General features: G+C 44.3%; 1 protein-coding gene across 2 annotated transcripts in view; it reads left to right on the top strand.

Annotated features, from left to right (window-relative positions):
* Positions 1 to 12,221, top strand: part of ARHGAP25 (Rho GTPase activating protein 25) — a 92,472-nt gene that overhangs the window by 30,631 nt on the left and 49,620 nt on the right. The gene's annotated exons all lie outside the window — the stretch shown is intronic.

Below are 12,221 nucleotides of genomic sequence, written 5' to 3'. Positions count from 1 at the left end.
CTCTGTGAATTTTTACACACGATTCCCACTCCCAGTGTCTCTCTTTGCCACTACAATACGTGCCTCTCTGTGGGCTCTTAGGTGGTGCTAGTGGTAGAGAACCCACTGTCAATGCTGGAGACTTAAGAGACGCAGGTTCAAACCCTGGGTCAGGAAGATCCCCTGGAGAAGGAAATGGCAACCTACTCCAGTATTCTTGCCTGGGAAATCTCGTGGACAGAGGAGCCTGGCGGGCTACAGTCCACAGGGTCACGAAGAGTCAGACACGACTGAAACAACTTCGTGCACAGCACATGTGCCTCTATGGACTGTGTGCCTGGGTATGGATTCTGGGCTTTGAAATTAGATTTCTTGCCGTGTACCTGGGCCAGTCACTTCACTTCTCTGAGCTCCAGTTCCTGGTCTGTAAAATTTAGAGCTTTCCGTGAAGACGCAGGGTGAGCATTCAACCACGCTGGACTTGACCCTGATAATGTGCTTGCACGGTGGCTGGCACAGCTAAGACCTCACTAAACACGGCACTGTTTGTGTGGATCTTTCACATCGAGGGGTTTCATCTTCCCTGGCTGCTCTGACTGCATGGGCACAAGTGAACATATCTAGAAATCCCTTGGTTGCAAATACATACAATGTCTGGTGATGACTCACATTTCTTACTAAAATATTTATTTTATTCACTCAAGAAATATTTACTGACAACCTTTAGTTGACCAAATGCTTTTCTAGGAGGTGTGGTTAGACTGGTGAAAAAAGTTTATAAAAATCCCTGTCCCTGGGAATCTACTTTCTCACGCCTGAACTTCTGTCTTTTCACACTTTGCGGTTTGTGATCAACAATGAATCCCCTTTTTTATACAAGAGGAATATGAGAGGGCCCTGGTCCACCAATAACTAGGTCAGAGTGGAGTCAACTATAGACATCAGGGTGCAGTAGAATGTATTTTTGTGTGCCAGGCTGCACAGCAAATGTTTGAAGCCTTGTAAGTCTTGAGTTCACTCATTTAGAGGGTTTCCTCTATATTTTAAACTCTGCACATTACCTAGCACCATGCTCTGCACACAGGAAATGCCCAAGAAATTTTACTGGTTGGTTAATTTAAAGGATATAAGTTTCTTTGTTAAAGAGAACATATCGCATGAATCTTCTGCCTGTGTGTGGGCTTAGCAGCTCAGTCCTGTCTGACTCATTGAGACTCTTTCAACTGTAGCCCGCCAGACTCCTCTGTCCATGAGATTTTTTTTTCAGGCAGTAATACTGGTATGGCTTGCTATTTCCTCCCCTGGGAATCTTCTGGACCCAAGGATCAAACCCCCGCTTCCTGTGTCTCCTGCATCGTAGGTGCATTCTTTACCTGCTGAGCCTTATTCAACATTATTTTCTCCCCTTCTAACACACACACACACACACTTTCCTCCTCTCTCTTTGTTACTTCCAATTAGCTTTTCTGAGCAAGACACAGTGAGGGTGCTCCTTCATGATACCAAATGAATAAGACATGGTCCTTGTCTCAAGAACTGCTTCATAGCTCTAGCACCTGCAGACATGCAATAAAAAGCACATAGATATTTATTCCTTATACTGAGCCATAGTTCAGTTCAGTTGCTCAGTCATGTCTGACTCTTTGAAACCCCATGAATCAAAGCAGGCCAGGCCTCCCTGTCCATCACCAACCCCCGGAGTTTACTCAAACTCATGTCCATCGAGTTGGTGATGCCATGCAGCCATCTCATGCTCTGTCGTCCGCTTCTCCTCCTGCCCCCAATTCTTCCCAGCATCAGAGTCTTTTCCAATGAGTCAACTCTTCACATGAGCTGGCCAAAGTATTGGAGTTTCAGCTTTAGTATTAGTACTTCCAATGAACATCCAGGACTGATCTCCCTTAGAATGGATTGGTTGGATCTCCTTGCAGTCCAAGGGACTCTCAAAAGTCTTCTCCAACACCACAGTTCAAAAGCATCAATTCTTCGGCACTCAGCTTTCTTCAGAGTCCAACTCTCACATTCATACATGACCACTGGGAAAACCATAGCCTTGACTAGACGGACCTTTGTTGGCAAAGTAATGTCTCTGCTTTTGAATATGCTATCTAGGTTGGTCATAACTTTCCTTCCAAGGAGTAAGCATCTTTTAACTTTATGGCTGCAATCACCATCTGCAGTGATTTTGGAGCCCCAAAAATAAAGTCTGGCACTGTTTCCACTGTTTCCCCATCTATTTCCCATGAAGTGATGGGATCAGATGCCATGATCTTAGTTTTCTGAATGCTGAGCTTTATGTCAACTTTTTCACTCTCCTCTTTCACTTTCTTCAAGAGGCTTTTTAGTTCCTCTTCACTTTCTGCAATAAGGGTGGTGTCATCTGCATATCTGAGCTTATTGATATTTCTCCAGGCAATCTTGATTCCAGCTTGTGCTTCTTCCAGCCCAGCGTTTCTCATGATATATTCTGCATATAAGTTAACTAAGCAAGTTAACAATATACAGCCTTGACCTACTCCTTTTCCTATTTGGAACCAGTCTGTTGTTCCATGTCCAGTTCTAACTATTGCTTCCTGACCTGCACATAGGTTTCTCAAGAGGCAGGTCAGGTGGTCTGGTACTCCCATCTCCTTCAGAATTTTCCACAGTTTATTGTGATCCACACAGTCAAAGGCTTTGGTATAGTTAATAAAGCAGAAATAGATGTTTTTCTGGAACTATCTTGCTTTTTCCATGATCCAGCAGATGTTGGCAATTTGATCTCTGGTTCCTCTGCCTTTTCTAAAACCAGCTTGGACATCTGGAAGTTCATGGTTCACGTATTGCTGAAGCCTGGCTTGGAGAATTTTGAGCATTACTTTACTAGCATGTGAGATGAGTGCAATTGTGCGGTAGTTTGAGCATTCTTTGGCATTGCCTTTCTTTGGGATTGGAATGAAAACTGACCTTTTCCAGTCCTGTGGCCACTGCTGAGTTTTCCAAATTTGCTGGCATATTGAGTGCAGCACTTTCACAGCATCATCTTTCAGGATTTGAAATAGCTTCACTGGAATTCCATCACCTCCACTAGCTTTGTTCGTAGTGATGCTTTCTAAGGCCCACTTGACTTCACATTCCAGGATGTCTGGCTCTAGGTGAGTGATCACACCATCCTGATTATCTTGGTCGTGAAGATCTTTTTTGTACAGTTCTTCTGTGTATTCTTGCCACCTCTTCTTAATATCTTCTGCTTCTGTTAGGTCCCTACCATTTCTGTTCTTTATCGAGCCCATCTTTGCATGAAATGTTCCCTTGGTATCTCTAATTTTCTTGAAGAGATCTCCAGTCTTTTCCATTCTGTTGTTTTCCTCTATTTCTCTGCATTGATCACTGAGGAAGGCTTTCTTATCTCTCCTTGCTGTTCTTTGGAACTCTGCATTCAGATGCTTATATCCTTCCTTTTCTCATTTGCTTTTCACTTCTCTTCTTTTCACAGCTATTTGTAAGGCCTCCCCAGACAGACATTTTACTTTTTTGCATTTCTTTTCCATGGGGATGGTCTTGATCCCTGTCTCCTGTACAATGTCGTGAACCTCCGTCCATAGTTCATCAGGCACTCTATCTATCATATCTAGTCCCCTAAATCTATTACTCGCTTCCACTGTATAATCATAGGGTATTTGATTTAGGTCATACCTGAGTGGTCTAGTGGTTTTCCCTACTTTCTTCAATTTAAGTCTGAATTTGGCGGAGAGGGGAATGGCAAACCACTTCAGTATTCTTGCCTTGAGAACCCCATGAACAATATGAAAAGGCAAAATGATAGGATACTGAAAGAGGAACTACCCAGGTCGGTAGGTGCCCAATATGCTACTGGAGATCACTGGAGAAATAACTCTGGAAAGAATGAAGGGATGGAGCCAAAGCAAAAACAATACCAAGCTGTGGGTGTGACTGGTGATAGAAGCAAGGTCTGATGCTGTAAAGAGCAATATTGCATAGGAACTTGGAATGTTAGGCCCATGAAGCAAGGCAAATTGGAAGTGGTCAAACAGGAGATGGCAAGAGTGAATGTCGACATTCTAGGAATCAGCGAACTAAAATGGACTGGAATAGGTGAATTTAACTCAGATGACCATTATATCTACTACTGCGGGCAGGAATCCCTTAGAAGAAATGGAGTAGCCATCAAGGTCAACAAAAGAGTCCAAAATGCAATACTTGGATGCAATCTCAAAAACAACAAATGATCTCTGTTTGTTTCCAAGGCAAACCATTCAATATCACAGTAATCCAAGTCTACACCCCAACCAGTAACACTGAAGAAGCTGAAGTTGAACGGTTCTATGAAGACCTACAAGACCTTTTAGAACTAACAGCCAAAAAAGATGCTCTTTTTATTATAGGAGACTGGAATCCAAAAGTAGGAAGTCAAGAAACATCTAGGGTAACAGGCAAATTTGGCCTTGGAATATGGAATGAAGCAGGGCAAAGGCTAATAGAGTCTTGCCAAGAGAACGCACTGGTCATAGCAAACACCCACTTCCAACAACACAAGAGAAGACTCTACACAGAGACATCACCAAATGATCAACACAGAAATCAGATTGATTATATTCTTTGCAGCCAAAGATGGAGAAGCCCTATACAGTCAGCAAAAACAAGATCAGGAGCTGACTGTGGCTCAGATCATGAACTCCTTATTGCCAAATTCAGACTGAGCCATAAAAAGGAATGAAAATAATACAATTTGAAGCAACATGGATGCAACTACAGGTTATCATACTAAGTGAAGTAAGTCAGAAAGAGGAAGACTAATAACATATAATATCACTTATATGTGGGATCTAAAATATGGCATAAATGAAATCATCTACAAAATAGGAACAGACTCACAGACATAGAGAACACACTTGTGAACACCAAGGGAATAGTTGGGGAAGGAGTGGGATGGACTGGGAGTTTGGGGTTAACAGATGCAAACTATTAAATATAGGATGGATACATAAGGTCCTACTGTATAGCACAGGGAACTATATCCAATATCCTGTTATAAACCATAAAGAAAAAGGAAAGAATATGAAAAGGAATGTGGACACATGAGTCCCTGGTGGCTCAGTTGGTAACGAATCTACCTGCAATGCAGGAGACCGGGCTCAATCTCTGGGTCAGGAAGACCCCCTGGAGAAGGGAATGGCAACCCACTCCAGTATTCTTCTTGGAGAATTCCATGGACAGAGGAGCCTGGTGGTTACTGTCCATCAAGTCACAAAGAGTCAGACATGACTGAGTGACTAACACACACACACAGACATATATGTAACTGAGTCACTTTTTTGTGCAATGGTAATTAACACAACATTCAACTAGGCTTCTATAAAAGCATAAATTAAAAAAGAGCTATTTATTTCCAAGCCATGGGGCCTTTGCTCACCTACACAGCCAAATATGCTTTTCTGAAAGTGAACACTGAGATCAGAAGCTCAAACACTTCTTTATAAAGGACCTCTTGCTTTTGAACAGTACCTGTACCCTTAAGGGTCCTCTAACAGAACATGGACGTTTGTGTAAGTGTGTGGTCGAGAGTCTTGGCAGAAAGAGTGATCAGGGCTGAAACCCAGCCAATGCTCCTCTCATGAAGCTGTTAGCTGGCGAGTGGCTACATCCATCCCTCCAGGGGTACTATCCTCTCCTCCAGGACAGCTCCTGGCCCAGGGGTGTGAGATGGACCAATACTGGCCCTGGATCTTTGCTTAGCGTGGAATGACAGCCTCTCCTTTCACATCCCTTCCAGGCAGCAGCCCCTGCTCCATCACTAAACTCTTGGGGAGACTGGATTTTCTTGCTGTACTTCCCTTCTTCCACACTTACACCTAGTACAAACTCTCTGTAAAGAGAAGGAAAACAGTAACTTTTCTGCCTTGTATCTAAGTTGATCTCCAGTGCCCTGATTTAAAAATGTTTCCCTCAATGCTAGTCTCCCCTGGGCTCAGCCTTTTCTTTGATTTCTGAACATCTGTTATGTTACTTTCCAGATAGGAGACTCTCACATCCTTTCACTTATACCTCTTTTCCCCCAATAACCTCTTTCTGAACACATAGGCCTCACCTGTCAAAACCAGAATTCTGGGGAAGTCAAAAGCTCTCAGTTCGGTTCAGTTCAGTCACTCAGTCATGTCCAGCTCTTTGCAACCCCATGAATCGCAGCATGCCAGGCCTCCCTGTCCATCACCAACCCCCGGAGTCCACCCAAACCCATGTCCATTGAGTCGGTGATGCCATCCAACCATCTCATCCTCTGTCGTCCCCTTCTCCTGCCTTCAGCATCAGGGTCTTTTCAAATGAGTCAGCTCTTCGTATCAGGTGGCCAAAGTATTGGAGTTTCAGCTTCAACATCAGTCCCTACAATGAACACCCAAGACTGATATCCTTTAGGATGGACTGGTTGGATCTCCTTGCAGTCCAAGGTACTCTGAAGAGTCTTCTCCAACTCCACAGTTCAAAAGCATCAATTCTTCACCACTCAGCTTTCTTTATAGTCCAACTCTCACATCCATACGTGACCACTGGGAAAACCATAGCCTCGACTAGACAGACTTTTGTTGACAAAGTAATGTCTCTGCTTTTTAATATGCTGTCTAGGTTGGTCATAACTTTCCTTTCAAGGAGTAAGCATCTTTTAATTTCATGGCTGCTATCACCAGCCCACCCTTATATTTCATCACACCCAGAACAGGACTTTCCTGCCCATTCCAACCCACCACGCTCTCTGCTTCTTTCTTTGCATCTAAAAAAGGGCCTCTGAGGTCTATGAACTGTCTGGAGGCAGGGTTATTTCTAGCTGATCTTAGATCCCAGATCCAGTCCCTGTTTCCAGTCTGTGCCAAGTGCTTGGCCAATATGCATAGAATGAATGGATGGAGAAGGCCCCCTCACCTGAGCCACTCAAACCCCAAACCTCACCCCCACCTCCTGTTCAGCCGGGTGTGGGGCTCCAGTGATCCACCTCACCATTACCTCTCCTGTGCTCTCTGTCCCCCTGCCATCATCCTAATTCAGACCTCTGGATTTGTACCCAGAATACTGTACACTGTCCAGTTAGTTTTCCCCTTTTCCTTTCCTCCTTTCCTCTTCCTTCCTTCATCTCTTTCCTTTCATCATTTCTATCTTTTCTCTCATTTAATATAAAATCAAATCTATACTATGATAATAATGCTAACAATTATGACCTCCATTTAATGCCCATGTTTTAAGAGGCAGACATAGGCTGACGCTTGTCCTGTTAGAGTTCAAGTAGAGAGGGAAGACAGAATAAGAAAAGGACCAGAAGGCATGATAAGTGTTTTGAAGGACATGTATCCCCAGCTAAGAGAGACCAGAGCCCAGGGCTTGATTGAGTCTGTCTGAGCTGAAAAGGCTTCTTGTGGGATGTGTGGCCAGAAGTCTTAAAGAATGAACAAGAACATTCCAAGAGGTCCAACTGGGGGTGGCTAAGGATGGGTGGGAGAATATTCCAGCAGAGAGACTAGAATATTGTTATGGATAAAGTTCAGGATGGGTATGGAGGAAGGGCAGGAAACACCATAGGAAAATCACAAAGGATTCTGAATCCCATGGTAGGTAGTTTAGCCTTCATCTTTTGGGATAAAGATGTTGGAGGGTCATTGAAGGCTTCTAGGTCAAAGAGTGACATGGTTAGACTTGTGTTTCAGAAGATCCATGTCGTAAACAATGTTATCAGTGGGTTAGAGGTGAGATTGGTGGGAGGGAGACAGGTCAGGCAACTATTGTAGAAATCCAGGGAGAGGATAATTGGGCCCCCAAAATGGAGGAGGGATCAGAGAGAAAGAAAGCTGTTGATTGTGAGGATGTAGGAATGGAGCAGCCTTCTGGATTGGCTGGTTGACTGGGAAGAGGTCAGTCACAACAAACCATAGAAAAGCAGGTTTGAATGCGTCTGTTGCACAACATGAAGAATGGGTAGGAGATGGGGGAGGAAGTGGTTAAGTTCAACTAGCAACACATGACCTTAAGATCTTCACGGTGGTACATGTGGGCAGTTGGGTAGATGAGTCCACAGCTCAGGAGAGGGTGTCTGGGGGGCAGCCATGTAAATTCTACCCCCTTTTCAAATTTATTTAAACAAGGTTCCCAGACTAATGCACTGCTCAGATCAACATATTGAGAAAATATCTTCAGAGATTTCTGGCTTTGACCGAACTATTCCCATCTCACTCACATGTTCACAGCTTCTAAAATAGAATCTAAACGGATGCAGAGTTGAGAGAAGTTGGAAGAAACATCTGCGAAGTAGACCTTAGAAGATTTTGTGATTGATTATCTGGAGGGGAGGGGGTCAGAAGATGAGAAGATAAAGAAAGGAAGTGATAATGCCTCCCCAGCTAACTTCTCTGTTTAAACTTCCTCCTTTAACTTTTTCTCATTCCAATTTGGGGCAAAAAGCAGCTAACTTCTACTGTAGAAACTTCATCACTGAGAATATGGAACTTCTTCTGTGTCTTTTTTTCGTGTCTCATCTTGCCCTCCCTCACCTGCAGACTAGAGTGCAACCTATTCAGTTCAATTAAATCATTTGTCTATTTTATCACAGACCTCTCTTGCTCAGATAGGTGAGCTGGCTCCCTCTAACCTCTCAGATCAAGGCTGAACTTCTAACTCTGCCATCAGAAGCCACTTCTTGTCTGGACCCTCCAGTTTCATTTCTCTATTTGATGAAATGATACTCCCACCGTTATGGCCTGTTTCATCTCATGCTTGAAGTGCCAACCAATAGAACTTTCTGTGATGATGGAAATACTCTATATTGTCTATTACTAGCCATGAGCCTCATGGGATATTGAGCACTTGAGATGTGGCTGGTGTGAACAAGGCACTGAATTTAATTTATTCTAATTCATTTTGATGTATGTAGCCAGTCATAACAAGTGGTTACTATATTATTGGTCAGTGCAGGTCGTGGGGCCTATTCTTTCTTTATCTATGAGAGTAAAGGTGGATTTCCCACATCCCTAGAGTATTCTGTAAACTTTTTAACAACTGCCTTCCAACTGCCCACCTTGCCTCACTGGCCACTCGCCACCCCCTCTCCAGCCCACAATCCAGCTCAGACTTCCTGCCTGAAGGGCTGGGAGCATGCAGTAGTATGTGATGACTGGCTTACAAGCAAAACTTATTACACTTATTATTTTTATTATGAGAAACAGCTCCCATAAATAGTAACAGATTTCTTTGTTTACTTTATTCAGGAACAAGTCACACCCACAGAGAAGAGAGACTGTTCGAAGGAAAAAATCAGGAAATGTAGTTAAAACTAAGTCCAACTTAGGGCCCATCAGGCTTTCTTCTCTGGTATTTGACTCATCTCATGATGAACGGGTTGGCTGAGGGGCCTTACTGAGGGCCGAGGTGGGAGACAGCTCTGATGTGGGACAGAAGGAGCCCCGGCTTCTTTACTGTCTCATCAGAAACTCTGCTATCATCTCCCCAGTATTCAGGCCTGATTCTAGCAGTGAGAATTTGTTCTGAATCATCTGTACTCATGGCCCAGTGCCCCAACTCACATCACATTTGATGGACATACGGGTGAATGGGATCATTTCTGAAATATAACAGATGGTCAGCCAAGGCCTAGATCCCACACGTGTGGACAAAGTGGTCACTCACTTGCCTCCAGGACATCAAGACCCCTCTTAACCAAGTCTGAGGATATAAGCTTCGTATATCTACTCTTCCTTTGCCAGGCTATTCTATGATGCACGGATGCTTCTGGGGGGAGGTGTGAGCTTTGCATGTTTGTTTCTGTTACTGCTGTTTTTGCCACTTTTATTGTTGTTGTTCAGTTGCTCGGTTGTGTCCGACTGTTTGTGACCCCATGGACTGTGGCACACCAGGTTTCCCTGTCCTTTGCTGTCTCCCGGACTTGGCTCAAACTCATGTCCGTTGAGTCAATGATACCATCCAATCATTTCATCCTGTCACCCCCTTCTCCTACCCTCAATCTTTCCCAGCATCAGGGTCTATTCCAATGAATCAGCTCTTCGCATCGGGTGGCCGAAGTGTTGGAGCTTCAGCATCAGTTCTTCCAATGATTATTTAGGGTTGATTTTCTTTAGGATTGACTGGTTTGATCTCCTTGCATTTCAAGGGATTCTCAAGAGTCTTCTCCAGCACCACAGTTTGAAAGCATCAGTTCTTCAGCACTCAGCCTTCTTTATGGTCCAACTGTCACAATTTTTGCCACTATAGAGCATGAAAAATTTCCCAGAGCTATCCCAGCATCTGAATTCTTCTTCACTGAGTTGGTTCTCTTCAGTCTCCAGTGTCTTTTTGGGTCCTGCTCCACTGCTCCTACTTCGTCAGTGCTTCTGGAGTCCTCTGGTTTCTCCTATCTCCTGGAGGAGTTCTAACAGTTTCTGTGGATCTCTTGGTGGGGGTGGGGCATAGCCTGAGTCTGGGGAGACCAGAGTCTTCAGAACCACCACGTGGTACCCACCCGATTCCCTGCTCTCCTGCACAGGCTGCCTTTAGTGGCACCATCCTAGAAGCCATGTGAACGTTTCTCATTAAGCACTTGCTAGGAGGGATGCCATCCCTCCCAAGTCTGGTGCTGCTTCAGCTGAATGATCACATGAGTCCCATTGAGCTGGGCTACACAGAGGCTATTGAGGTGAGAGAAGATCCCTGTGCATCCGTCAGAATCCCTCACTCTTCAGTCTTCTTCCAAAATTCTGAATACAAACCATTCTTTCCACTTCTGCCCTCTTTCTAGTACAAATGTGAGTCTTTCCAAGTGACAGTCTCTGGCCTACAGAGACACTTCAAATTCCCTCCTCCCTTTGGGTACTCCTACCCAAACCCTCCTCGGGTTCCCTCGGATCACTGAAACAGCCTTAGAGCAAGTGATCAGCCCCACAGTGGCTGTTCTTTGAGTTACAGATGGAAGACCTTGAAGACAGCAGTAAAGGGAAGAGCAAGATCTAAGATAAAATCCTTAACTGGCAGGCCAGGACACATGGATATAAAGCAAATGTGTGGCTAGCGTGCTGCTGAATTGTCATCAGAATGTCAAGTTACTTTTTACTACAATGGGGTATCTGCACTGTTATGATGCCTGTGCAAAGGAGGTTGAATTAAGTATGTCTTGTGTCCTGGTGTACAACACAGGCTGACCCCTCCAGTCCCTGGTGAGAGGCAAGGGGTGATGCTGCAAGCTGCACCTTGGGAATGACAGTATGTGGCAGGAACGCAGACCCTTTGTGGGGTCAAGGAAGCCTAGTTAGGGAAGAGTCCATCTCAGACAGCAATACAGGATGAAATATATAAATAGGGTGATAACTCTGGATCCAATTAGAGTCAGTGGAAGAAAGACTCTGTAATGCTGTATACAATTCTGGTATTTGAAAGCATGTCGTGAACAGAAATACAGGATGAAAAACCAACAGGGAATCAAAAGCCATGAGAGAAGTTATTGCTTCAATGCACTGAAGGTGGGAATGAAGGAAGAAGGAAGGTTTGATGATGGAGCAACATTTTGAAACGAACAGGGAAGCTTAGGAGATCCTCAATGGTGATCTCCATCTTCAAAGTAGGAAGTAAAGTCATCTGTTGATAAAAATAATGAGTGACATTTGTTCACCTTGGACGAGAGACTGTGCAAAGTGGTATATATATATACATACATACATATATATTCATTTAATCTCCACAGCAATTCCATAGAATAGGGGCTATGATGATCTTAGTTTAACAAGTGAGGAAACAAGCTCAGAGAAGTTGCCTGATGTATCCAGGCTGAAAGATCCAAGAAAGGAAAAACCGGTCTTTAATCAGGTGAGATGAGATGGGCTGAGAGAGGAGCTGACTTAGTTCAGCAACGTCATGAACGTTCTGGGAACTGACAAAAGCTGGACAAAGGGATTATAAGATGGAGACTTCCTCCAGCAAGTAGGAAACTGCAGACACAGCAGACTGACAGGTACGGAGTTCACTTAGCACAAGGCTGAGGAGACAGGGAGCGCCAACATGATTTTAAGGGCACTGTTGAACCAGCTGGGAAACAAGGAAGGGAGAAACAGAGAAAGGACGTGCTGACCCGCGGGGGACCCCCCAGTTGGCTGACCGATTGCTGTGGAAAGGAGGGAAGGAGAGAGTTATCCTCAGTGGGAGCTACCATGGAGACAAGCTGTGGTCGCCTGGACCTAATCTGATGACAGGCAGAGCTCTCCTGTGAAAGCAAAAGGAAA

The sequence above is a fragment of the Bos mutus genome, chromosome 11 (assembly GCF_027580195.1).
Source record: "Bos mutus isolate GX-2022 chromosome 11, NWIPB_WYAK_1.1, whole genome shotgun sequence".
NCBI lineage: Eukaryota > Metazoa > Chordata > Mammalia > Artiodactyla > Bovidae > Bos > Bos mutus.
This window is presented reverse-complemented; position numbering and strand designations above follow the sequence as displayed.